We start from the raw sequence: 27,185 nt of genomic DNA, 5'->3' as shown, positions 1-27,185 counted from the left end.
TCTTTTTTTTTTTTTATATTTGAAAAAAGTCTTTTACTTACCTCAAACAAGTACGTCCAAAGTTCTTAAGTAAACAGACTTCGACAGGTAAAATTCACATACATCTTGAAAAAAGTCTGTTACTCCCTCCACACAAGTACGTCCAAAAGTTCATAATGAGCAGACTTCACAGGTCAAATTCAAAATTCACATATATCTATGGCCATTTCGGGAGCTCACAACCGCAGTTTATTTACACTAAAATGGAACATGGCGATGACCCACCTCTTTAGGATGAACAGGAAAAGGAGACACCAACAGAACAAATTTTTTGAAGAAAAACTTAATACTTTTTATGAAAAGCTTATATAATTTAAGAGAAAAACCCATCAACGGACCAGTCCAAATTTTCTAATAAACAAAATCTATTGATAAACACTTAGGTAGTTGTATTTAACAGAAATTCAACCGCGCCGGTTTCAAATCTCCGTAACGCTAAACAATTGTATTACATCTACTTTTATTTCTATACCCTTCAAAAAAGGTGAACAAAAACATACGGTTGCAAAAAGGGATCACCTCAGTAAATCTATTCAAAGTTTTTGACCCCAAAGACCTAAGGATGCCAGGGATTCTCTCTCACACAAATTACACTTATTTATATTTACTCTGAAGTAAGGGGCTCTCGAAATAACGAACCATTCCAGAGAATAACTCTTACTATTCTTCTTTAGATCGTGTATATAAGATGCAAGCATGGTAGAGCTACAGTATTTTTCATTTGAAAACGAGCTCATGTGGTCCCTATATCTAGCCTTAAAATTTACCGTACTACCTGTACATTTTGCCAGTATATACGCAGTGAAGCTATACAATAGCGTCGTATTTATATCGATTGCTATTGTCCAGTAAATATCGGTACCTTGTTGTACTACTCTTATGAATTTATATATATACCCTTATAGGGCTATTTTTTGCTGGAAATTGATACATTTGTATTAATACATTTGTATTGAAATATTTTTCATTGATAACTTCTTCACTGTTCTCGGTTCCGTTAACGGCTGGGCGTTCGGGCGAGTATACTTGGCATTGATGTAGCAACATTTGAAATGTTGTCTAGGTAAATGCAACTGATGAAGACTAATCAGATTTACGTTGTGAAACGTATTTGAAAAGTCTGAAACCTGGGTACTGCATTATCCTTAATCTGGGTTGTTCATTTTCTAATGTTCTTCCTAAAAGAGACAAGTTTTTCATGTTTTGTTGCACACACGCATTTTGCCAGTATATACGCAGTGAAGCTATACAATAGCGTCGTATTTATATCGATTGCTATTGTCCAGTAAATATCGGTACCTTGTTGTACTACTCTTATGAATATATATATATATATATATATATATATATATATATATATATATATATATATATATATATATATATATGGGAGAATATACGAAAAAACAACAACAGACGAGGACAGGTGGTGTAAATAACAAAAGGATGTATTAGTATGACGCTCGGGAATACGGAAAGTCTGTGACGTTTCGAGCTACGCTCTTCAACAGAAAGAATACGGAGACAAGGAGAAAAACACGGAGAAAAAAAATTGAATAGTTTCCAGTCAACGGTGTGTGTGTGTGTGTGATAAAGAGAGACAGAGTTTGTGTTTGTGTTTGTGTGTGTGTGTGAGTGCAGAGATGTGTCTATGAAAAGCCATTTGACTTAAATTTCCATGTATGTTTGTGGAAGAACATATTTGCCCTTCGAACTAAGCTCGGTGTGATACTCTGATAACAGTCTGATATTGGATTTAGCATAATAGGTTTTGATGATTGGTCAGTTCATTATATAACGGCACAGTTACATTTACTGGAGAATGTATATGCAACTGGAAGTATGTAGATTTATTTGTATATATGTGTCAGATGATGTAACCAGACACAAACTACGAAACAGCTTTCAAGAAATGTAACTGATTTTTATTTTTGCACCCACATTTTGTCTGATAATATAATATGTATGTATATATATATATATATTTATATATATATATATATATATATATATATATATATATATATATATATATATATATATATATATATATATATATATATATATATACATTATATATATATATATATATATATATATATATATATATATATATATATATATACACACATAAATATTAATGCTCGTGTATGTATGCATGTATGTGTATATATATATATATATATATATATATATATATATATATATAAATAATTACATGTATATATTCGTGTGTGTGTGTGCCTCAGTGCAACACTTCCTACATTAAAATATACGTTCCCTCGTTGAATATAATTAGAACAATATTTATCAATTTGTAGCCAAAGAATTTCCAGTAATCCTACGTTGAATATCGCTGCAATTAGTAATGTAGTTCGTAAACGATTTTAAATTTTCTTAAACATATAATCACAGTGTATTCAGCAAGAGGCATTTTGGTAATATATACTGTTGCTTTATCCTCCTAAACATAAATCTATCGAAATAATTAACTAAATTCCCTCAAACTACAGTGCTTCAAAAAACATCCTCATTGATTTATATAGCATATTAAATAAAATACGTCATTACCATTTTTATTTTAATTAATACGCCGTGAAAAAAAAAATCATTTCTTAGAATTCAATTAACTTAGCTCACTTCATTGCCTCATTTTTATATTACCTCAAATGGATTTTGCTCACTTCCCACATACATGTTTAAAAGACTCATCATAAATCACGCTTATAATAAATGTCATTTTGTATTTGCTTATTTTCTGTCACGCAAACGAATACAACTCCAGTCTTCCTTATGTTAATCAATTTGGTTATTTTGTGTGCGTTTTTACTAGTGCGTAAGTGTGCTTTCTCTTCTCTGTATGTGTATTTGTTAAAGTGTCTGTTTTATTAATGTACGTCAATTTCAATTTTCCACGGGGTTTTAAAAGCTATAACCAAATTATTTATGCTGAACGTTGACTGGCGATTGTATACTTCCTGGCTGCTCTCGAATAGTCAGATATATCTGTCACTTTATTTAAGCTGCTTTCGTTTGTTTTCTCTTCAATAAATTTGCCTACGTTGACCATTTTCATTGTTATTATTGACAAAACTGTGACACTGCTATTCTAATATCTGGGCAGGAAAAAAAAATTCAGTTACATAACTAGTTGAAGAACTTTTCCAAAGAAAGAATTTTGAGTGACAGGATAGAAAGTATCTTCCAAGATGTTATCATAGGTAGATTTCTTAATAATTATTCTCCTGGGTCTACTCGGTTTCTGGTATAAGTAAATAAAATAAAGAAAGACGTTATAAATTAAAACATCCCACAAAAGATTCTTTTCCGTGTTCTGGCGTATGGATATATTTGGCGTTCAATATCAAGAAGATTCAACTTTTCTGTTCCTTCTCCTCACTATAATAACATGAATTATAGTAATTGTAGTTTCTCACTAAAATAATAATCTGGTTCATTTCATTTGATACATTATGTATTTCTTTCATCTGCTTCTAGACTATAGCCCTAATGTGGAGACAGACACAGCTAACAGACAAAAGAGATTGGCATCTGATTGTAATGTATGCTACAAAACGCTGCATGTGCATTCGTTCAGTTCATAACTAACTATTAACAAAAATATTTCTCTTTGTTCCCACTATTTATCCTTCCATCGAATCACCATCCAAAGTAAGGTCAACGTTTTCGACCCCTAGTATTCAAAGTATTTGCTTTGATATAACCTTATGGCGACTCACTGGTTCCAGATTTCTTCAATAGAAAGAATTATAATGCACTTCCAGAGAGGCTAATGGATTTTCTCAATGGTTTATATCACAGTTATCATAATTGATGATTAACTATTCCATTATCTTTCCCAATTTTAGCAATGTTTTGTCTTCTATGTTGCCATTTGTGACTGAAAAGAAACTCTCGCAATTATCGTTAGAGGTTTGCTGTATCATTAGGAATGTAAACAAATGGTATCGATTGTGGATTCCATAGATATATCATTTATCATTTTAAATGATAACATCAGCTTAGTATAACGTATTCACAAGCAACTACATATATCATACGTAATTACTCATACTTGGAACAAAAATTAAATAAGTTTCTAAAACAGAGAAATTATTAAATGGAATATTTCTATTTCTTATTTTACAAATTTTAAAAAATGTGGAAAATCTACATTTGTTTATTAAACAGAATTCAATATTTCTTCTCTGAAGAACTCATATTTGATTTGAGAATTCCAACTTGCAATTCTTTTACTTAATTTACTTTCTTTTTTGTTTTTCTAAATATTTTATCCACATTCGTAATAAGTTCTTGTTTCTGTTGATGGAACCAGTACAATCTATAACAGCACTTGAGGTGGAAACTGCTAAGAAGCTTAACATAAAATAGTGCAATATACTTAGTGTAAGTAGGTAACATGAATTTCCCAGTGTTTTAACAGCTCGAAAGTCAAATGTGTCCCAGAACACTTAGTGTCACACATTTTCGATTTTAATGGTACACATGTATGTAATATTGGTTAATGTTTCGATAGTTTACTACAAAGCTCTCGCGAGAAGGTTGAGCCGTGAAGATTAGTGCATTAAATATGATTCGTGAATACGAAATATTGAATCCATCATACGAGGTTACTGCTTCGACATCTGTTTCCAAGGCATACTTGAAGCTGCGTACGTAGCTGCTTTTCTGGTGCAAACGGTTTTGCAGTTGCATTATCAGGTGAAAGCTAGTGCCAGTGGAAATGGAGTTTTGTCGGGTGGCTTGTTCATGTCAATTGCATACAAAGTACAGTTGAAGGATTTGAGGATCTTGATTTTCAGCAGGTTCGAGCGATCCTATTCTATGGTAAACCTGTTCCTGCACTTTGAAAATAGGCACAAACCCACCTTCTTGAACAACATTAGCACCGAAAGATGTCATTTGGAATGCACACTTGTACTTCTGGATGTCATTGAGGAAAAGTTTCGACTCTGTAGTTGTGCCAGCGGAGAGAGACTTCAACAGCTGTGATGGATCCTGCAGTGGAGTGGGATTAACTTTTCCATTAGCGCAACACATAGCAGGAGTTTCTCTTGACCACTTATTAACATTGCAGAAAGGGCAAGTGTTGGACATATCTCCAATGTTTATATCTCGGTGGCAATCATAATGAAGTTATTGGTCGGGTCAAACACTGGAGTTTAAAGGTCATGGTGTGACGATGTGAATTTCCCGAGTCCTCTCCCCCACCCCCCACCTCTTTACCGAGCGCGCATTTTTTTTTCATATTCGTTTACAGCAAGTTGCTTTATACCTATTACACTATTTTTTTTTTTTTTTGCTCGAGTCATACCCTTTAGTTTGACCAAAAAAAGAAGCGAAAAAGTTCACAGCTCAACTTTCAGATATTATAAAAATAAGTGCCTAAGTCTTTAGGTGCAATTCTGCGTAGAGTCATGTGGGTTAAAGTCCTGATATTGCAAACATCCAGAAAAAGGATGCCAGCATATCAGCGTTCAATATCAGAATGGTAGAGGAAGTGGCTATTAAGTGATAAAAAGAAAGAAAAGTAAATAATTAGGAAGAGAGATAGATAGAGTTAGGTGGGGATTTAAGGATTGGCTTTGGGATAAAGTAAGGTGTATATGCTTTATTTTTCTCTGATTACGTAATATCCCATAATCTGTGATATCCCAGAAACAGGTGTAAGACTTTGAAATTTTTTCCAATAATAATAATGTATATGACTTGAGATGTTTGCCTTAACGTTTGTTGTCCTCTTTAACAGTTATTTATATATATATATATGTGTGTGTGTGTGTGTGTGTGTGTGTGTACAGAGAGAGGGACGGGTGGGAGAAGGCATCAACACTGGTACTTCTATATTTATATCAAGTCTTCAATTAGACCACGGTGGAGTTTGACCATAGAAGAAAGAGACCTGGAACGTGACACATTCTCCCCGATTCTATTAGATAAGTGCTTCTATCAAACCTCTTGTAATTTGCAATTCGTTATTGTATAATTGCTGATTTGTGTTCCTGGTATTAAGCATTTACAATTTCCGTGCTGCATTTTTCGCAATACGATTAAAGAATTTGTTTTTACTTTAGCATAGGAAGAATATATTTTATTTAAGAATCATTCCAGATTCTGGACGAAAAACATTAGAGATGAGATGAAGCACACAGCCAAACGTTGTAACGAGAAGGCTTTTAGACAGCAATCACTGCTTAGGAGAATAATTGCATATGGGATGGGTCGATTGACTGAACGATATTTTAGCAGAGATGAGGGAGATTCTTATATATGTTCTGACTATTTAGAATTGCTATTGATTTCATTTAAGAATTCCACAGAAATCGGCTTTTGCAATTTTATGAATCCTTAAAATGGTTTATATCGACGACATGATAAGATTAGCAAGGTGAGGCTCTCAGACATTAAACACGAGAGGTAAACTGATTGAATTGATTAAATAATTGCACAAAGTTTGGCACTGAACCGTTTCCGATCATTCACCGCTAAGTAATTACATATTAGATATTTTATTGTATCAATTAAAACGCGAGTTTTCTTTTCAAAATTGAGGAATAGGAAACACAAGTCTATTAAATATATCCGCTGTGAATCGACTGCATCAATAGTGATTCAAATGAATAACTTCTTATTAAGAGATGCCTAGCATCTTATAATTTAAATTCAGACCAACGCTAACCAAATACTCCTACATTCAAATGCATTCCATCAACGAAAATTCCGTCCTGTTTATTTGTTTCGGGCAGATAATACGTCAGACGATAATATCCAGTATGAATTTCTATAAACTCTAATTTCTAAACCAAATGTTTCCCTGGAGGACGATTTAGATTCTAATCTATAATATCTATCTGTCACGCACATTAGATTTTATAGTGGTGTATCGAGATAGGAAAACACAGCCACTCAATCATGATGCACGTTATAAGAAGAACAAGATAATTCTGATAAGGGAATCTACCTTATAAATACTGAAAGGTTTGCTGCCTCCTTTGCAAAAGAAGGAGAGAATGAACCATTTAGGCCATCATGTAATCTTCTTATTCAGCGAGCGAACTCAAAACGATTTATAAAATGATTTACAAGTGTTTAATTAAATACTTAATAAGAGTTATATACGGCAAGGGAAACATTCCTTGCAATATAACATAACAAGATTATAACATCTCACACGTGATATCTATTCCGTCACCAGTATTTTTGCTCACAAAAACACTACTACATTCACATGTACTCACACACACAAGCCCACGCACGCACACACACACACACACATACATACACACAAACCGAGATTATGCTTCTCATTTAAGCATCCGGGCTGTTTTCAAACTGATATTTGTAATACACTAAGAATGGATTTACTCACCAAAATCCCTGCCTCCTCTTATCAAGGTCCGACAATGTTGCAGAAAATGACCGAAGAGCTGATAGTAGTAATCATATTGGTTTCAAATTTCTGCAAAAAGCCATCAATTTTGGGAGAGAATGGAAGTCGATGACATTGACCCCAACGCTCTAATGGTACTTATTTGATCGACTCCTAAAGGTTGAAGGCTGACCGCAACGGAATTTGAACTCAGAATGGAAGGATTGACAAAGTGCCGCTAAGCATTTTGCCGGGCGTGCTAACGATTCTGCCAGTTCAGTGCCTTATTAACAACTATAATATTAAACAGTAATTGTAATTGCGGAAAGATATTTAACTGAAAAGGCAGTGAAATAACCAAAGCTAAACGGCACCCAATTATATTCTTTACGGGGTTTAGTAAAGGATTTCAAGGAGTCCTTTTCGAATTAACATATCGCTTGTGTAGATTTCTTTTCATCACTTTAGCTTAATAAATGAATAGACTGTAATCAGTTTCCTTGAATCGTCAGTTCTCATCCTATATCATAAATATGATAATCAACCAATACATCGTCGTAATTATTAATGATAATTCGAATTGTTTCAGACAGAAACTGTTTGTTTACTCGCTATGTTCTTAGGAATAATATTTATTGAAATGTCTCCGCGATGGTTTCTTTAGCAACATTTTAGCCCCGTGAGACAATGAAAACAAACCTTATTTTCTTATGCAGTTCTATGATGGATATAGCTATAGTAAGTTTATCATTAGTCATTCAAAGACCATAATAGTTTTCAAAACATTAAGTCCGGTACAGAAAAATGTTTTCACAAAAAAAAAAAAATCATTACAAATCATCTAGAGTAAATATACAAGAAATATACAATATTTCTATTATATATATATATATATATATATAGGCATACATATATACATAAATGTATATATACATACACACATATATATACAAGCATATACTTATATAAGACTGCATAAAATTTTATTGTCTATGAAAACAATTTTAAATAAGCGTCCCTTTATTGGCGAAACGGTGCTTGATTCATCTCAAATAAATATAAAAACACTATCTCACGAAATATTTTCTAATAAACCTGATTCAATTAAATGCAAGGAACTAAAAGATATATAAATATATAAATCCCATCTTTTGAAAAATAGCAAGCGAATAGCTCAATAAATAAAACAGACATTAGGAAATTGTTGAGAACAACAGTCCGAAATATTTATTACTCTAATTTCGTAATAAATATGTCTAACGGTGAATCCAGCTGGTTAGCGTTGTCGACATTTCCAGAGAAACCAGCCATTCGTAGCTTGTTATAAATTTATTTACTGTCGTCGTAGTCGTCATCATCATCATCATCCTCATCGTCATCATGGTCGTTGTCGTCGTCATCCTCCTCCTCCTCCTCCTCCTCCTCCTCCTCCTCCTCCTCCTCCTCCTCCTCATCATCATCATCATCATCATCATCATCATCATCAGAACATCACCCTTTTTCTCTATGTCTTCCACCTTTTCTCTGTCACATGACGTTGTAAATGAACAATCTGGTGTGTTTATTTTAATGGCCTACTAGGAAGGCAAAAATAGATAGATACAACGATCTTCAGTAAGAAATATCGCGACTATGGAAACAACATAGCATGGTGTGTGAAAAATGCCACAGAACCGCTATTATTAGAAGTAAGAAGGCCAGGCTTGGGTAGGATGGAAGATTGCAAAGATAAAGCACTATACAAGGAAATGAAAACGAATGAAACTGAAAACATGTGAGTAAAGAAAAGGATGCATGGTCAATCTCATAGGGATGTTGAAGATAAGGCAGACAGAGAAAAAAGATGGCTGTGGATGACTAAAGGTGATTTAAAACTGGTAAGGTAGGCTCTAATCTGTGCTGCCCAAGAGCAATCACTAAAAACAAACTGCATAAAATACAGAATAGACAACACATCAGAAAGTGATAAGTGCAGAATCTGTGGACAAAATGGTGAAACCGTATGGGATATTACCAGTCGATGTACACCACTAGTCCAGAATGAATATAATAGATGTCACGACAATATAGCAAGGATCGTCTATTGGACACTTTGCAACAAGTATGGACTTGACGGAGCAAAAAAAAATTGGTACGAACATAAACCCAAAAGCATCGTCGAAAATGATAATGCAAAGATCCCATAGAATTTTATGATTCAGTGCGACCATGAGATAGAGAATGGGAAGCCAGACATAGTCTTAATTGAGAAAGAAAACAGACTATGCTGGATCATAGATATAGCATACTCAGCTGAAAACAAGGTATGCGATAAGGTAGAATGAAAAGTCGATAGATATAACAGGTTAGCTGTGGAAATTATGCAGTTGTGGTCAATGAGAAAGGTAGCAGTAATACCAATAATGGTTGGAGTCCCTGGGAACAGTGAGCAAAAAACCTCGAGAAGTACGTAGAACAAATAGGAGCTGCAATACGGGTAGAGCACTTGCAGAAAACAGCACTGCTTGGAACCGCTCGAATACTCCGGGTGCTGCTCGAGAAATAAGAGGTGTTACCTTAGTTCACTGGTAGAGAACAGCTGACACTGTAGTACATCTCCAGTGTTAGAAGCTGTGCAAAGGCAATAATAATAATAATAACAATAGTAATAAATAATAATAATAATAATAATAATAATAATAACAATCGATATAAACGTATCTGTCAAGACCTACCAAAAACTGAGCAAATATAAAGATCTTGAAATAGAAATTAGCAAAATGTGGAATCTGAAGACGAAAACAATACCTATTGTCAAAGGTGCCCTGGGAATGACAGCGAAACGAGCTGATTACTACCTAGATCAGATTCCAGGAAACCCCAAAATGGCTGAAGTTCAAAAGATAGTGCTCATGGGAACTGCCCATATCCTACGTAAAATACTGTCTATGTGATCTCAAATTTTAAAGCAAACACATAATTTTCTTATGGTTTCTTAAACATTCACTTGAACAAAACTGTACAAATCCAAATATATGGTACCCTAGGCATAACACCTACATGAACTTCTAACTTGTTGTCTCTTGAGGTCTCTGGGTGAGACTTGGATCCAACTTGTACAAATGCAAAACAAAAGTCAAACATAAAATAATAATAATAATAATAATAATAATAATAATAATAATAATAATAATAATAATAATAATATTAATAGTGATGTTTTAGAAAGGATTGACGTAACTCTTCACGAAGGTAAACAGTCAAGACGAAGAGCGCGATTCGATTGGAAGATATTTTATTGGTTGCACGATGTTTCAACAGTAAGTCTTGTCTTTGTCAAGTTCAAAATAAGAAGTGATTAAAATTCAAAATTATAGAAATGTGTTGATACCCATTGACAGTGTACTCGTATGGATTGCACCCTTCCACTACTCTTCCCCTGCTCATCAGATCTATTCAACATTTTGTTATTCTTTGCTACGTTGTTTCTGTTTCTGACACAAATAGGTTGTCGTTATTTCTATAACTATGCAAGGCTATTATAGTAATTACTATTCAAAAAATACATGAATTCATTGTTTTCAATTCTCATTATCGCCGTGAAAAACCGTAATTACATTGAGTCCTTTAGTACTATCATTTTGCACACAACATTCAAGTACGGCCGTCGAGTATTTAGATTGAAACCTCCTACGGCTTCATCAAATATGTAACAGTAAATTATTACGTTTGATATAAACGGCTATACTCTACCGACTGATATGAAAGATCTGCGCCTACAGTAGAAAATACTTATCATTACAATCTTGTTACCACTTCATATATACTTGGGGCATATTCGAATGCGTGAAAAAGCCATCATTGCTTTGTCATGGAAAGAATTTCTCGCTGTAGACGTAGAATTTTAAATACACCTATAATCAGCTCGCAGCACCATCTAACCAGACTGTGAGATGGAAGACTACCCAGACTGTGAGATTTCTGTGTACCTATCTCCTCTGCAGTCACAGAACCTGGACAGGGTAAGCTGGGTTACTAAGAGATTGTCTTTTGTATGATATTCCGTCATTGCATAATGACTGGTATCGTTAATCGCTGCTCAATGAAGTGATTGCATCCCACAGTCTGAGCAGTTAGTGCTACGATCTGATTTTTGGTGTATTTACACCATTTGTTTAGAGCGAGAAATTTTCTTCATGACAAAACACAGTGAATGGCTTTTTACGGGTTCGAATATACCCCAAGCATATTCGAACTGGTAATATCCATGTATTTATACACATCACGGTTTAACTCTATCGCTGCGTGATATATCTATCATAATTACTTTTAATATTAAATTTTAAAATACGTCTTTTAAAACGATTATACTATTCGTCATGGTATAATCCTCACTACCAAACAGTTTTGATTTCTTTAAATAGATAGCGTTTGTTCTCAGCGAAAAATAGACACAAAACTTACAATTGCATCAACATAGACAGGACCTTTGGAATTCACTCACCAAATTTCCTTCACCTAAATGGATGAATATTACAATTTTAATCTAAATATTTACTTTCTCCAGAAGTTTTTAGTGGGTTCGGCATTTCTCGTTACATCCTTGACAAATTGCACACTGTAACTTCGAAACCAAGAGCTATGCTCTCTAAAATGCCTATCAGTGTATTGATCCATGCCCCTTTAAACGTCTGTCTGTATCCATTAAGGCGTTCGTATAATGCCTGAGAAGTTTGTCCTACTTATATGGCATATTTTTTAAAGCTGCTACTTATTTTAGCGCTCTCTTTTGCCAAACTGCTAGCATATGGCTACGTAAGCACACCAACACCGGTTGCAAAGCAGAAGTGGGTGACGAAGAAAGACAGAAACACTCACACACACACACACACACACACACACATACACACACACACACACACACACACACACACACACACACTCGCTCACTCACTCACTCACTCACTCACTCACTCGCTCACTCATATACACACACATATATTATATATATGATGGGATTCTTTCAGTTTCCGTCTACCAAATGTACTCATAAAGGTTCGGTAGAACCGAGTCTTTAGTAGAAGAAACTTTTCTGAGGTGGTACACAGTGGGACTTAACTCGCAACCATGTGGTTGATAACCAAGATTTCTGCCAGACAGCCAAACCAATAGTTCTTTTCAGATTACATGGCTCATGGTTGTTACTCTATATCTAAATATACAGATTAAAACCTTAGTATTTAATAAAATATATAATTGAACAATAGCTAGATTAAAAGGATCCGCGAATAGCAATTTGCTGGAAAATGATGGATATAAATCAAAAGATATGCGTTGATTTTATTTATTTATTTATTTGTTTATCTTTTACTGATACAATCCATTGTTGAAGCAGGTGCTTTCATTTATCATTGCAGACAATATGTCAAAATTCTTTTTGTCTGAAAGGAAATTTTCATGTATGAAATGTTACATAGAATTATATAGAAAATAATAAATATTTATGGCGTATTTCATAAGCATGAGCTAAACCACGGGGTTCTTTATTATATTTATTAAATTTATATAATGCGGAAGACACATGCACGATTTCATGATTGATTGAAGTCATCATGTTACTTACATTTCGGAAAGAATCTTATGAAGCAGTGAATACAGACGTCGAAGTAACATGAGTGAGTTTCTGAAAAGATATTTTCAACGCAGGCGTTTGAATTAAATATTAAATACATTGGAAGCATCGATAGCTTATTAACATATAAAATGATTTATGCTAATTAATACATAGAGAACAGTCTACACACTTCTGTTTGAGTTACAATGCAACACCAATGTTATAAAGTGGACGAAATCATGTGATTGCAATGCAATTCAGTAAGGAATTAGGCTTGCAGTAAGCTTTGAATATTGGTGAAGGTGGTACCAGCCTGGCAGTGTTACCGAGGAGACTTACAAGTTCGCGATGAACTTGCAAGGCATAGTCCTCCTTGCGCACCCACGTACCCAGGATGCGAGGAGGACAGGAACACCATTCTGGACGCAATTGAGCAACGCTTCAACATTTCTGAAATGTAGGTTTACATTGAGCATCTGCTGTGACGGATGGGAAGAATACAAATGTCTTCTGAGTCGATTGTAAAGATTGTTCCTCCTGCCTCTTTTAACAAAGAAGGCAAGGCTTATTTTCTTGCGAAAGAAGCGGTATGGAAAACCCGCGTAAAAGAAATCGTGACAGACACATTCATCTCCTGCCTTGGACTGGTCCATTACCTTATCTACCACCTTAAGGGGGAAATAAGGGTAGAGAGAAAATACCTGTCACCTGATGTATATGGTAAAAGACGGAAGTTTGTGGCGAGTTTGTTGCGAATGAATGAACTCACATAAGGTATATTAAAGATTACAGTGGTGGTATGGTGCTTGTGGGGTCGAGGCAAAACCCGCCCCATTTCATTGTTTGTGTATCTGTTTTGCTTATCATTTGTTTATCTTTTGATTATATGAATTTTTAACCTTTCACCTCTCTGTAAAAAAAAAAAAAAACATACGCTCCATCGACCCCTCCCTCATTTGTACCGTCCCTCTATGTTTAGCCCCCTGTGGGGAATAAAGAAAACGTTATTTCATTATTATTAATGGTTATATATGTGTGTATATTTGTGTATATGTATGCGTAAATGTATGTGTGTATGTATGTTTGTGTGTTTCTGTGCCTGTTTGAGTTACACACAAATATCGTGCGAACGATGTCAAATTTTCTGTTTGATCGGAGAGTATTGCGAATCCTTACCTATATTATCATTAACTCTGAATAGATGACACTTAATTACCAAACATTCCACAATTTGAAGATGAATGACAAACTTTACTTCATTTCAGATACATGGACCACCATGGGGAATATATAAATAATCGAAGAGAAAGAAGAAAAAGGAGAAGATGGAGGACGAGACAGGAGGAAGTGGAGGAGGAGAGAAGATGAGGGGGCGGTGAATCTAAAGGTGAAGGACTAGGTTGATGAAGGGAGAGGGGGGAAGAGAAAGTGGTGAAGAAATGTGGGAGGAGGAGGTGGTCGTGGTGGGATGAATGAGGTGGTGGTAGATGAGGAGAGGGAGGAGAATGGAGGTGGAAGTGGCAGAAGAAGGGAAGGACGGAGGATAGAAGGAAGAAGTGGGGTCAGTTAATAAGTATGGGAGTGAAGGAGTGTTGATAAACAAGGGCTGAAAGAAAGCAGTAAATGGTAAAAGCAAGGTATTTGATTGAGGGTGGTGTTCGGAGGTGGTGGGGGTTTGAAGGAGTGTCTTATGCAGGGCTTGTGAAAGTGCCCTGCTGCTGGTTCCATTTGAATAGATGACCTTCGGTGAAATATATAATGGTCAGATGTTTTTCAAATTCTCTCATGACTGAATCAACTATTTTAATTTCATAAAGAAACAAATTATACTTTTCCTCCTTCAAATATATGTATATATACATATATATATATATATATATATATATATATATATATATATATATATATATATATATATATATATATATATATATATATATATATATATATATATATATATAAACGACAGTCTTCTCTCTAGTTTTTGTCTACCAAATCCAGTCACAAGGCTTTGTTCGGTCCACGTCTGTAGTAGAAGCCATTTGCTCAAGTTGCTACGCAATCAGACAGAACCCAAATATACCACACCGCATTTTCTGCGCTGTCGTTTGTCATTTCAACATAATTGAAGCCTACACCTTCGCAGACACATCTCTGTAAAATTCTGTGAAAAAGAACATAAGACTGAATAAGCAAACTGGAGTTCTCTATCTGTCTCTCCTTCTCTCTCTCCTTCTGTCTCTCTCTCTCTCTCTCTATCTATCTTCTCATATATATATATATATATATATATATATATATATATATATATATATATATATATATATATATATATATATATATATATATATATATATATATATATATATATATATGGGAGAATATACAAAAAATAACAACAGACGAGGACAGGTGGTGTAAATAACAAAAGTATATATTAGTATGACGCTCGGGAATACGGAAAGTCTTTGACGTTTCGAGCTACGCTCTTCAACAGAAAGAATACGGAGACAAGGAGAAAAACACGGAGAAAAAAAATTGAATAGTGTTCAGTCAACGGTCAAAAGAATATATATACATGTATACACACATATATGTACATACTTACATCTACATGTGTATATATATGCATATGAGGGTACAGGACGTTAGAACAATAAACTACAGACAACGGAACGAACACATAGGAAAACGGAAAGCCACTTGGAATATCCCTTCATCAGCTGTCTCTATTCTATCTAGACGTTTCGAAGATAAGACAGAACGTACTCTAGAATAGTCTCTTCCTGAGTAGTGGATCAACCCACTACACAGAGGATTCCAAGGTGGTAAACACAAACCAAGACAGGAAAAATTGGACAGTGAAAACAACATTCAAAAGCCGTACGGCCAAACGCAAATCTGAGGTAGAACGCTAGTAGTTCGTCTTGCCTTCACAGCGGCTGGAGTGAAAAGAAAGTTGACCACAGGTCACACGAGAGCAGAGAGGATGGTGGAGGGAGGAAGTGGAACAAGGAGGAAGGGGCAGAAGGGTATAGCAGTGAAGTCGAGGCCAGGACAGAGGGATAGATAGAAAGATAGGGGAAGACAGATAGATAAACAGATAGAGAGGATGGTGGAGGGAGGAAGTGGGACAAGGAGGGAGGGACAGAAAGGTATAGCAGTGAAGTAGAGGCCAGGACAGACGTATAGATAGAACGATAGAGGAAGACAGATAGATAAATAGATAGATAGATAGATAGATAGATAGATAGATAGATAGATAGATAGAAAGATAGTCACGTTAGAATAATAGTAGACTTACTTGCAAAAAAGGACGTGTGCGTTCAATAATGTAATAATACAAAGAATATATATACATGTATATATATATATATATATATATATAACTATATATATAGTTATATATATGTGTGTGTGTATGGAAATATATGTGTAAATGTATATATATATAGATAGATAGATAGATATACATGTATGTAGATATATACATATATACACATACACACATATAAACATGTCTATATATATGTATATATATATATATATATATATATATATATATATATATATATATATATACATATATATATATGTACATGTAGGTATATATGTATATGTATATATATGTCTTTATCTCTCTATCTCTATCTCTATCTCTCTCTCTCTCTCTCTCTCTCTCTCTCTCTCTTTCTCTCTCTCTCTGTAAATATATATATATATATACTGAGAACGTGTGTGAACATCCATAACCCAGCAATTTTGTGTTCCACATAGTTTTTTTTTTTACTCTTTGAATATAACATATGAAATAAAGTGAAAATGTATTTTTTTCCAATATTGTGCATAATATATAATTCTATACAATATATGCAAATGTGCATCCGCCACTTCGATATTTCGACTTTTTAGTCAGTGATCCCCTCCCCAACTCTCGTCTCTCCTTTCGCACGTGCTCTTACGTATTTATCCGCCATAACTACTCTCTCATTCACTCACCGCTCATTCTATGTATTACAATTTTCTGTTACAAGCATTCATACAGCACCTGCTATGCTATCGCTTTTTGCGTCTGTCTTTTACTCTTTCTACCGCTCTCTGTACACGAGGTAAAACCTGGCCAGAGAAATCAACCAATCAACTGACCTACTTTTGCATATATCAGCAATTATACATACATACACACGCGCACACACACGCACACACACACACACACACACACTCATATATATATATATCTATATATATATATGTGTGCATATTATGCACATATGTAGGTATGTGTGTGTGTATATATGTTTGTATATATATATATATATATATATGTGTGTGTGTGTATGTGTGTGTGCATGTGTATGTGTATGTATGTATGTGTGTGTGTGCGTAGGTATGTATGTAAGTATCTGTAAATATGCGTCTGTTTGTGTGCAAGCATGAGCTTATATGTATAAGAAATTATTATGGAATTATGCTCAGCTTGATTTCCATTTTGAAATCCTGGCACAGAAATGTGTAATGTGTATTAATTATAGATACTTAGATTCCACTTTATTTGTTACTGCAGAAATATTATCAGTCAGTAAATGATATTATATTTGATACAATCTTATCAAATGGACTGAAAATATACTATAATGGCTAACATAATGGCAGTTATATCGTGGTCTTTTCTCATAATCATAACGAATTGATCGCTACCTTGCCTGTTATGTTAAACCAATTATTGTGTTTTTCCGTTGCCATTGCTCGCATATCTACAGCATTATAATGAAAGAGTATTTTACTTCAAATCTTTTGTTTTGTTGTGTATTTGAATAGACTTCGTCGAAACATTCCTATTTATATGACCTGCTAACAGAACTATAATTTCATAGCTGCAACTCATTGAGTGGGTGTGTGAACGGTAGGATCAACTGATTACAGGACTCGAAGACTTTTGGTAAACCCTGGAATCCGAAGAATATGGAGATGGTTTGTATAATTTTGAATTAGAAGCGTCGACACAAATTTCAATGAAAATTTATCTCCAGTTTTAAATTTTATTGTCTAACTTTATATCTGTGCCTTTATGATTTTCTTCCCTTTAAGCACTTCTTTGCTCCGTTTATAACTGTGTACGTACTTGTCAGTGGTCACATCACACCAAATTACTAATCCAATAACTTGGCAGATTTCTGCCATCTCTAAATCACACACCATTCTTTCGTTACTCGATTTGTCACATTCCACAGTTTATATCGCTAAATCTCTTACAACAAGTCCTTATTCTCTTCTTTCTACAATTTAAACAAATTACTCTGCTTCTCATTTTACCAGCTATTATTTAACAATATCGACGCGGGATATTAGTCGGAAACATAATCAAGGAACTAAATTTATTGACACGTACAATCTTTTCTTGAATTCAAAATTCTCTTTGAGTTTTAAATTCTTGTCTTCATGTTTTCAACATGCACTTCATCAGTCTTGGATCGGTACAATATGTATCGTCCGTGTACTATGGTTAAATTAATCGATTAGACAAAAATTTTCTGACTGGAATAAATCAAAAATATCTACCAAAATGATTGATCACCTGCAAACATTAGCCAAATAATTTATGCTCAGAACTTATCGACTTTTGATAAGAACGTATTGGAAATATATTGCTAGTTATAAAATATATGAAAACAAGATGGAATAGCCATGGCCGGAAGAGCAATCATCATGTCTTTTTGATCGCAGTACTCCTCGAGCTAAGTATCCGTACCAAGTTATGCCTGATTTTAGAAGGTGACAAGCAATAAAATAGATTTGCATCTATACCTATTACTGGATTTTGTTAGGGGCCCATAAGGTAAAGATGTACATTGGGAAAATGGGTAGAGGGTGATGTGCTAACAACTAACTGTTTTACAACGTAAACAACAACACAAATAACTACTCAGAAGCAGCCTTGGTTCAAATAATAACAAGAACAATAAGCTTTATTAACAGAGAAAAGAAACATGGTCACTTCTTTACTCAAGTAACCTTATCTTATCGCCCATCACTTGTTACCCGCTCATAAATTAATTTGATAGTTGAACTCTGATTGGCAGTATACAAATAAGTTCAGAAGTGGAGTCCGGAACTCTAGTGTGAAAAAAAAATCTGGCCTGGACGAGACGCCGGTCTGTTGCAAGATGCATATGTGCAGCTGAGTGGGCATAAAATGAACTGTTCTGCGCAGAAACACAACGCACCAATTGATCCAGGAATCGAAACCATGAGGGCAATGCTCTAAGGACTCAGACAGACGCATACACTCATTTAGAATCGGAAAAACGGCCTTGGTATGTCAATTTACTTTTTAAATGACAATCCATCAGTGTAAACCATTTTTTCAGTCCCTTACCATAAAACCCGGGTGACTAACCCTAACCCTAACCCTAACCCTAACCCTAACCCTATGAGCCCTAAGTTCAAAGAAATCAAAATGTGTATTAGTAGCAGTTGGGTAGTGATTAATCCTGCGATGGACTAACATTCTGTGTAGGAGCAATCTTGAAAACGTACGCGCTGCAACGCCACGAAACCTATGGTGAGCTCCGGCTTGATGGGCCTGTTCATTTGAAATATTATAGTTAACATTAAAAAGATGAGGAATATCACTTTATGTAGATTGTAAAATAGAAAGATGTTACAGAATTTTGTAAAAATTTTCTTTCCTGACAATTAACGTAAAAAGACACAGTAGTCACCACTTTGCTTTCCTTCGAGAGATTCAGAAGGAAAGCAAAAAATGAAGATGTGTTTTGATAGATGGTTTGATAACAAGTGTCCTTGTAGAAACGAAAACATTGAATAATCCTTAAAACAGCTGCGATGTTTCTAGAATATCTCATGACAATGCAAGGATAATCCCATTGACAAAAAAAAAAGACAGTAACATGATTAATAAGACTGCAGGCGTTAACAGTGATATCAATAAAGCACTGGCAGTCATGAGCAAAGAATTAATTCTAAAGTTGGTAGAATCTCTTGCTAGCATAGCAAAAATGTCGAAGGCGCATAGTCTAAAGGATAGAACATTATATATATGCAGGCTGTAATATCATAGTTTCGAATCCCAAACCGGGTGGTGCGTTGTGTTCTTGAGTAAAATACTTCATCTCACGTTGCTACAGTCCACTCAGCTGTAAATAAATAACCTTGTGGCAGACTGGTGCTCTGTTCAAATAGAGGGCCACAATTTCAGTCATTTACCATAAAATCCGTGTGACAAACCCTATGAGCGCGAAGACTTTTCACAGTGCATCTAGAGTTTAATGATGATGGTGACGTCCATGACGACTTCATCAATAACAATACAACGAACACTTGAAAGAGAAAGCCTCGAAGAGGAGGATGTATCTGAGAAGTAACAAAGTAACAGCCAAATCACCATCAAGCATCGCCTTCATATATTAGAAAGAGTGAAAGCTAAATGTGGTAACGCAGTCCTAAATATGATAAGCCTGACGGAAAGTAGAAACAAAACAAGTGATCGCCGCGGCTGGAAAAACTTTCGTCATGTATTTTCTAGAAAATATACAGTTCAATTTTTTTTTAATGAACATTATAATTACTGGTATCTTATTTATGGAGTATCTTATTGTCATATATTACTGTAGGGCCGTATGCGACATATAATACACTTTAGGATTATATAGATTTCTATATTCTCCGTGGTTATCTTCTGTCCTTTCTGAAGGTTGTGTTCATTCCTCTTTTTGTTTTTTTGTACGCTCACACCTTCCGGTATGTTAAAACCTGTTGAATTCCCCAACGTCTGGTGCATTTTGATTTACTTATATCATTTAACACGTTCACTGCCAACTACAAGTTATCTCGTAGTTGGCATTCTATACAGTTTTTCCAGGTACGAGCATACTCGTAGGGGTCTATTTTATTGTAACATGCTTAAAACGAACTGGCGTCCGGAACTAACATTGGGAGTGTGTTGTGTAAACACTAAAAACACCCTTTATTTGTCCAATGATACGAGTTAACATGTATCATGACACCTGCCAGGAAATATATTTGGTAAAACATCTATATATATCAGGTATAATTATTAGATGTCGATACAGTTGGTGCCGGACAACTGCGTTGTCTCTTACAACCTCGAGCAACTATTTGTTCATCTTCATCAGTAGAACTGGCCTCACTCGTATTACTTCCACTGGTATTTTCTACATAATTTTTATTCAAAGCATCTGAGTATTTACTCTCTGACTCTAAGATATCATCTTCCAATAGTTCATTATCCACGAGTTCCTGAAGCATTCCAGCAATTTTTTTCACTGGAAAGGCTTTTTAGCATCTTATATATTACAAATCAAAATTTATAATAATTCGTTATAAATCTGAAAAAAATAAAGAAAATATTACACAATGAAGAGACATAGTCAAATAATGAATAACATCCCCTCAAAGCCTTCATAGCAAACCAATCTGAGCATTTTGCATTGGTATGAGATAACTCGTATCACGTCATTGTAGTGTAATTACATGTATTATGTACCTATATACCACCACACAAAATATTTCAGCTTTCTGATTTGCGAAAGTTAATAAAACCCTTTTGGCAAATAGAAGCAGATCATATCGATATCCTAAGGCAAACAACGTGTTAAATCATATTCTATAACACACTTCAAAATATAAGGTTTCTTTGATTTTTTGTTTTTATATACAGTGAATTGTGATGTGAAATCTTCCTAAATATGACACTGGAAGTAAAACGTCAAATGTTGGATGTAAACAGGGCTGTGTGGCTAACGATTTTTCTTTGCAGCTATGTTGTTCCTCGTTCTATTCTACTAGTCTTAAGTTTGTTCAAGAGTAATACTACCAAAGCCATAGGTCAACTAAAAGTTTCTGAAAGGAATATGGTAAACGGAAATTGAATGAAAGCCCATCAGTGGAGCCATTTCTGTTCTGGGATGGTAGGCATAATCCGGTTACCTATTTCACTAAAAAGTTTTGTACGTTAATGCTTTAATCCGTGTCCCGTCTGATGTAAATATTCGGCCCAGTCCTTGGATCGAAAGCGAACGTATTCTCTTATTTTTACCAATCACTAAGTTCAAAGAAAATGTAAAGGGTAACACACTTCCTTTTTTCAGTAAGAAAACAAGTAAATTTAAATTTGGTTGTAAATGCTGATCACTGAAAATTATAAGAATTAGTTCTTCCTTATAAAATTATCATCGAAAGTCATCTTATGCCACAAAGTCGAAAATATCCTTCGGCAATTTATAATATATTAGGAAACAAAATATACCTGAGATAAGCCGTTCATTTTAGGTTGTATATCAGTTTCTTGATATTTTTTTTCAATTTTGCTGGCAGAATTATTAGACGTCGGAAAAATTGCTTTGTGACATTCGTTTTGGATCTTTACATTCAGTTTTCAAATACTTCCGAAGTCAACGTTGCCTTTGACTCAACTGGCATTTATTTTATTCCCGAACGCATGAAAGCATTTTGTTCGGGATGCTAATGGTTCAGCCAACCTGCAACCACTTGCTCAGCTGTATTAGACACAATTATTCTATTTTAAAGCGCGGCAATCGTTCCGGGGCTTTATGCTCCTGTTAGTTTCCAACTTGGATTTTTGAACTCTCAGGGTCGATAAAATAACATACAAATAAAGAACTAGGCTTCATTTAAACGAGTCCGGTGCCCAAAGAAATCTATCTTATTTTTCTATACTATAGGCGCAAATTTCTGATATTTTTCAGGAAGGGGCGAGTCGATTATATCGACCGATTGCTCCACTGGAACTTATTTCATCGGCCCGAAAAGGATCAAGGGCAAAGTCGACCTCGGTGAAATTTGAATTAAGAGCATAAAACCAGAAGTAATGCAACTAAGCATTTTTCTCGGAATGCTAATGAATCTGCCAGTTGGTCACCATCAAACGAAAGGCAATCAGATCAGCAATATAGCTTTGTTTCAACACAACCTCATTTGTTAGAATTCTACAGGATTTGATTTCAATTTTCATTAACTCTTCCTCCCCTCTACAGTTATAGCATAATTCCCACAAACATGGACTCAGGTAGGATCTTATGAATTAGTATGGAGTAAGATATGGTTCTGTTGTTTAAGGGTTCGCTTCTACACAACGTTCTTTCAGTAACTGGAGCAATTGACTGCTACTATATACGATCACTTTCTATAAATAATTCATTCAACTGTTAGAGTTCCGTCTGAAATTAGCAGCAAATCACTTAGCTTATTACAACTTATGATATATTTCATCTTCTACTTGTTTCACTCATTTCACTGCAGCCAAGCTGGGGCACCAGCTTCAAGTGTTTCTTCGGACGAATCGAACCCAGTACATATTTTTGAGTCTGGCACTTAATGTATCGGTTTCTTTTGCTGAACTGCTTGTAAGCAGGGACGGAAACAAACCAATACGACTGCCAAGTGGTGGTTGGGATACAAACACAAACACAATGACACACGCGCATAGAAACACACAAATGCACGCACGTGAACACGTGCACATATATTTGCATAGATCCGATGGGTTTCGGCAGTTTCCGTCGTCGAAATTCTCTTACAAAGCACATGATGGAACTGAACACAAAACCATGTAGTCAGAAAACGAGCTTTAATTAATATATGATAAATGATGAAGTTTAATTGATTTAGCTAAACTATTATAAACTACATCTCACTTTTGGTTCGCAGTTCAGCTAAGTAAAAGGAACCTACAATTGTCACTTTACGATGAAGAAGAGAACGTTACATGGAAACCGAATTTGTTTCACTCAATATTAACTACGCATTTTACATGTGTTATATAAATCTCGTAGGCAAAACGGCTTAGGCTATGTCATGTTCGCTGGTGTCAGTATTATCTTCACTGCAAATATTCCATCCAAAGACCTGCATGTCATAAGGATTTAATGCATTATCTTCTATCTTTTTCCCACATTCATCATTGACACGTAATCCTTAACAATCGTATTCAAATAACAGAATCATATAATCCTTTCCAATCCTCTGCTTTCGCAACATTTTATATTAAACTTCTTGCATTCTATAAACTCATTAAACATATCGTCAAATACGACCAAACAACTCTGACTAAGATCCAATCGTCTACGTTAAGATTTTCGATGTTGGTAATGCGGAAGAAAATCTATATCTAATGAACATTTTCAATTATAATAATCTTAATTACTACGCGTGCCATAATTTGCTATCCTCAGTATCAATTATTACACATTATATGTATATTTAATAATTTAGCTGTTTGATTTTGCGCTTCTAAAATAAGGTTGTCACTGATCTCCGAATTAAGTTTACATTCTGCAGACGTATAAAACTAAGCTCTTGTGGTAATATTATATTTGTATGAACTGCTATAATTTGTCTGTTTCTTTTAAGCAATATAGTAATTTAATATCAATCCTGAAGCAGCAGACAAATATGAACGCAGTTATATATATATATATATATATATATATATATATATATATATTTATTTATTTAATTATTGCTGTATATGAAAATTAAACGACACCTGCGTGCGTGCGTGCGGTGTGTGTGTATGTGTGTGTGTGCGTGTGTGTATGTGTGTGAGTGTGTGTTTGTATGTGTGTGTGTGCATGTGTACGTGTAAGATTAGGCATAGTGCACTAGCGGTTTCAGAATTGTACTCACGGTTTGAAGGCATAGGTTTAAGTCATTCCTGAACCGGCTGGTGCGAAATGTCCTTCAGCAAAGCACTTTACTTTCCATTAATCTTGTGTACTTAGCTGCACGTAATTAGCAGCTTAATGCTGTTGTAGATTCTTCTGCCTCCAGCTATCACATCGATGACGTTTCGCAGAGGAAAGGCGTGGACGACCACGATTGCATACGCAACTAAAACACCAAAACATGACACATTCCAAATAGTCAAACTCGTTTGCGACTGACGCTTCTGTTTGTGTGAGTTTGTGTGTGTGTGTTCGTTCATATATATATATATATATATATATATATATACAAGAGTTACGGAGTGGAGTTGATAAGATCCGGGTTACATATGTTTCATAGCAAACAGAACCTCAGAAGTGATAAATATCCAGGCGAGGTGTATACCGCAGGCCACTTTGTTGGAAACATATATATATATATATATATATATATATATATATATATATATATATATATATAGAGAGAGAGAGAGAGAGAGAGAGAGAGAGAGAGAGAGATGGGTGATAGATACATTTCTTTTATTAGCCACACAGGGCTCAACGAAGATGGGACAAATACAATGTAGAGCTTTTCTTTTTGGGAGGGGGAAGGAAGGAAAAAAAAAAATTGGTGGTGTCGATCAAAAGGGATCGTAGGAAGGGAAAAAGGGGCAGTTCGATCAAAAGGGATCGAAAAAAAAAGAAAAGGAAAGGCCGATCAATAGGGATCGTGTATCACACAGTAATGTTCTCGTGTAAAAAGAGGGGAGGACAGTTTAGGTTTAGCCGTGGAAGGAAAAGCCCACGGAAAAGACCACGGTAACCTTGGTCAATATTCTCATTGAAGAAACTATAACAGTAAGTGACTCTCTTTTGCCTTTTTGTTTTTTTTTTTTCTTGTTCATAGGGTTATGCTCAAGATGGCTCCGTCGTTCACACGTGCCATCCTTGCTACATTCACCCATCTTTTTTTGAAGCATTCACTAGACAAGACTTCCCTTTCTACTCTCAACTTCCTCTTCAGGTGATACTTGAAGAAGTTGATGAGAGATTGCCCAGAGAGGAAAGTCTTTGTCTCTAGACCTTTCAGACGCGTCCACCATACACATTCTTTCGCCATAGCCACAAGTACGATGAAAATAGCTCTTCCTTCCCGTTTAAAGGAAGGAGGCGCGACAATATTCACGATAGACTCGGCTGATAGACCGACTCGTCCCACACGCGATAGCAGTTGTTCGACGTAAGCCCACAGCTCGGAAATGGTGGGACACTGTACGAGTGCGTGCAGAACGGTTTCGTCGCTCTGCCGGCATCTCGGACAGGTCGGCCCCGTGTTTCTCGAGCCATGCCTGTAGAGCTTATCCCGAACGGGTAGTGCTTCTCGATAGCACTGCCAGGCCAGGGATCTCTGGAAGTTGTCCATAGGTCCCGGCCCGAAGGTCGTCTTAAACAGGCGGGTCAGGTATTCCTCGTCGACGCCCAGGTTCGCCCCGAGATCGTCGTCGTACCTTCCCTCCACTAATCCACTATAGAATGCGTTAGTTGTGATGCAGTCGCTCAAGGTTGACCCGGGTTGTTGGAGTTGCCGAAGAGCAGCGCGACACTCGCGGGTGATAGATAGATAGATAGATAGATAGATAGATAGATAGATAGATAGATAGATGGATAGATAGATAGATAGATAGATAGATAGATAGATAGATAGATAGATAGACCTATAATCTGTGTGCTTATAGTATTAGGAAATAATATATGAATAATGACTGATATGTTTAGGTATAAATACATACATATATACATACAGATACAGATATTAGATAACCAAATGTACACTCGTTTATTGCATATTTTCTCCGGAGAAAAGTGTGTCTAGTATTGGAGCTTTCATTAAAAAAATGGATGCACGAATGAGATTTCATCAGCAGCATGATAACTATTTCATAAAGAAACTTTACCATTTATTTAAATATAAAAAAAAAACAAGGATATACAGATATCCTCAAAATATCGAGTTCAAATTTTGGTACAGAGCCAGCAGTTCCGAGGAGGTAGGTAAGTCGATTACATTGAATCCAGGGCTCGGCTGGTACTTATTTTATCGACCGTAAAACGATGAAAGACATAAAGATAGCAAAATTCATTGAACATCATGCCCGGCGCGCTAATGTTTCTTCCACAGCGCCGGCTTCATGATGCTGTCAAAATATTAAAGATATACATTTGCGCAATTTGCCTGTAACATATCTTATAAGGCCAGTTGTATGCACCGAACATAAAAATAAGGTTTCATATTCGCCTTCAGTAACGTGCTACGACGATTAGACCCTTTGCAATTATCTTGTTGCATCTTTATTTTTTATTTGTTTCAGTCAGTGGAATGTAGTAATGCTAGGACAACACCATGAAAGGTTTTACTTGAACAAAGCGACCCCAGCAAATATAAATCAGGTACTTATTC

The 27,185-nt window shown here is 35.3% G+C and overlaps 2 long non-coding RNA genes across 2 annotated transcripts in view; both read right to left on the bottom strand.

The window, feature by feature from the left end:
* Nucleotides 1–324, bottom strand: part of LOC128248669 (uncharacterized) — a 47,742-nt gene extending 47,418 nt beyond the window's left edge. The window contains exon 1 of the long non-coding RNA XR_008264829.2: nt 42–324. This is a non-coding gene — a long non-coding RNA (uncharacterized LOC128248669). The remainder of the gene's footprint in view (nt 1–41) is intronic.
* An 18,650-nt stretch (nt 325–18,974) lies between these two features.
* On the bottom strand, nt 18,975–23,030 carry LOC149134278 (uncharacterized). Its single transcript, XR_016243252.1, has 2 exons — nt 22,312–23,030; nt 18,975–21,391 (listed from the first exon to the last, which is right to left on the bottom strand). It is a non-coding gene; the product is annotated as an uncharacterized LOC149134278 (long non-coding RNA).
* Nucleotides 23,031–27,185: the final 4,155 nt, after the last annotated feature.

The sequence above is a fragment of the Octopus bimaculoides genome, chromosome 9 (genome assembly GCF_046866305.1).
Source record: "Octopus bimaculoides isolate indiv1 chromosome 9, ASM4686630v1, whole genome shotgun sequence".
Taxonomy (NCBI): domain Eukaryota; kingdom Metazoa; phylum Mollusca; class Cephalopoda; order Octopoda; family Octopodidae; genus Octopus; species Octopus bimaculoides.
The sequence above is the reverse complement of the archived record's forward strand: the minus strand, read 5'-3'. Positions and strand labels throughout refer to the sequence as shown.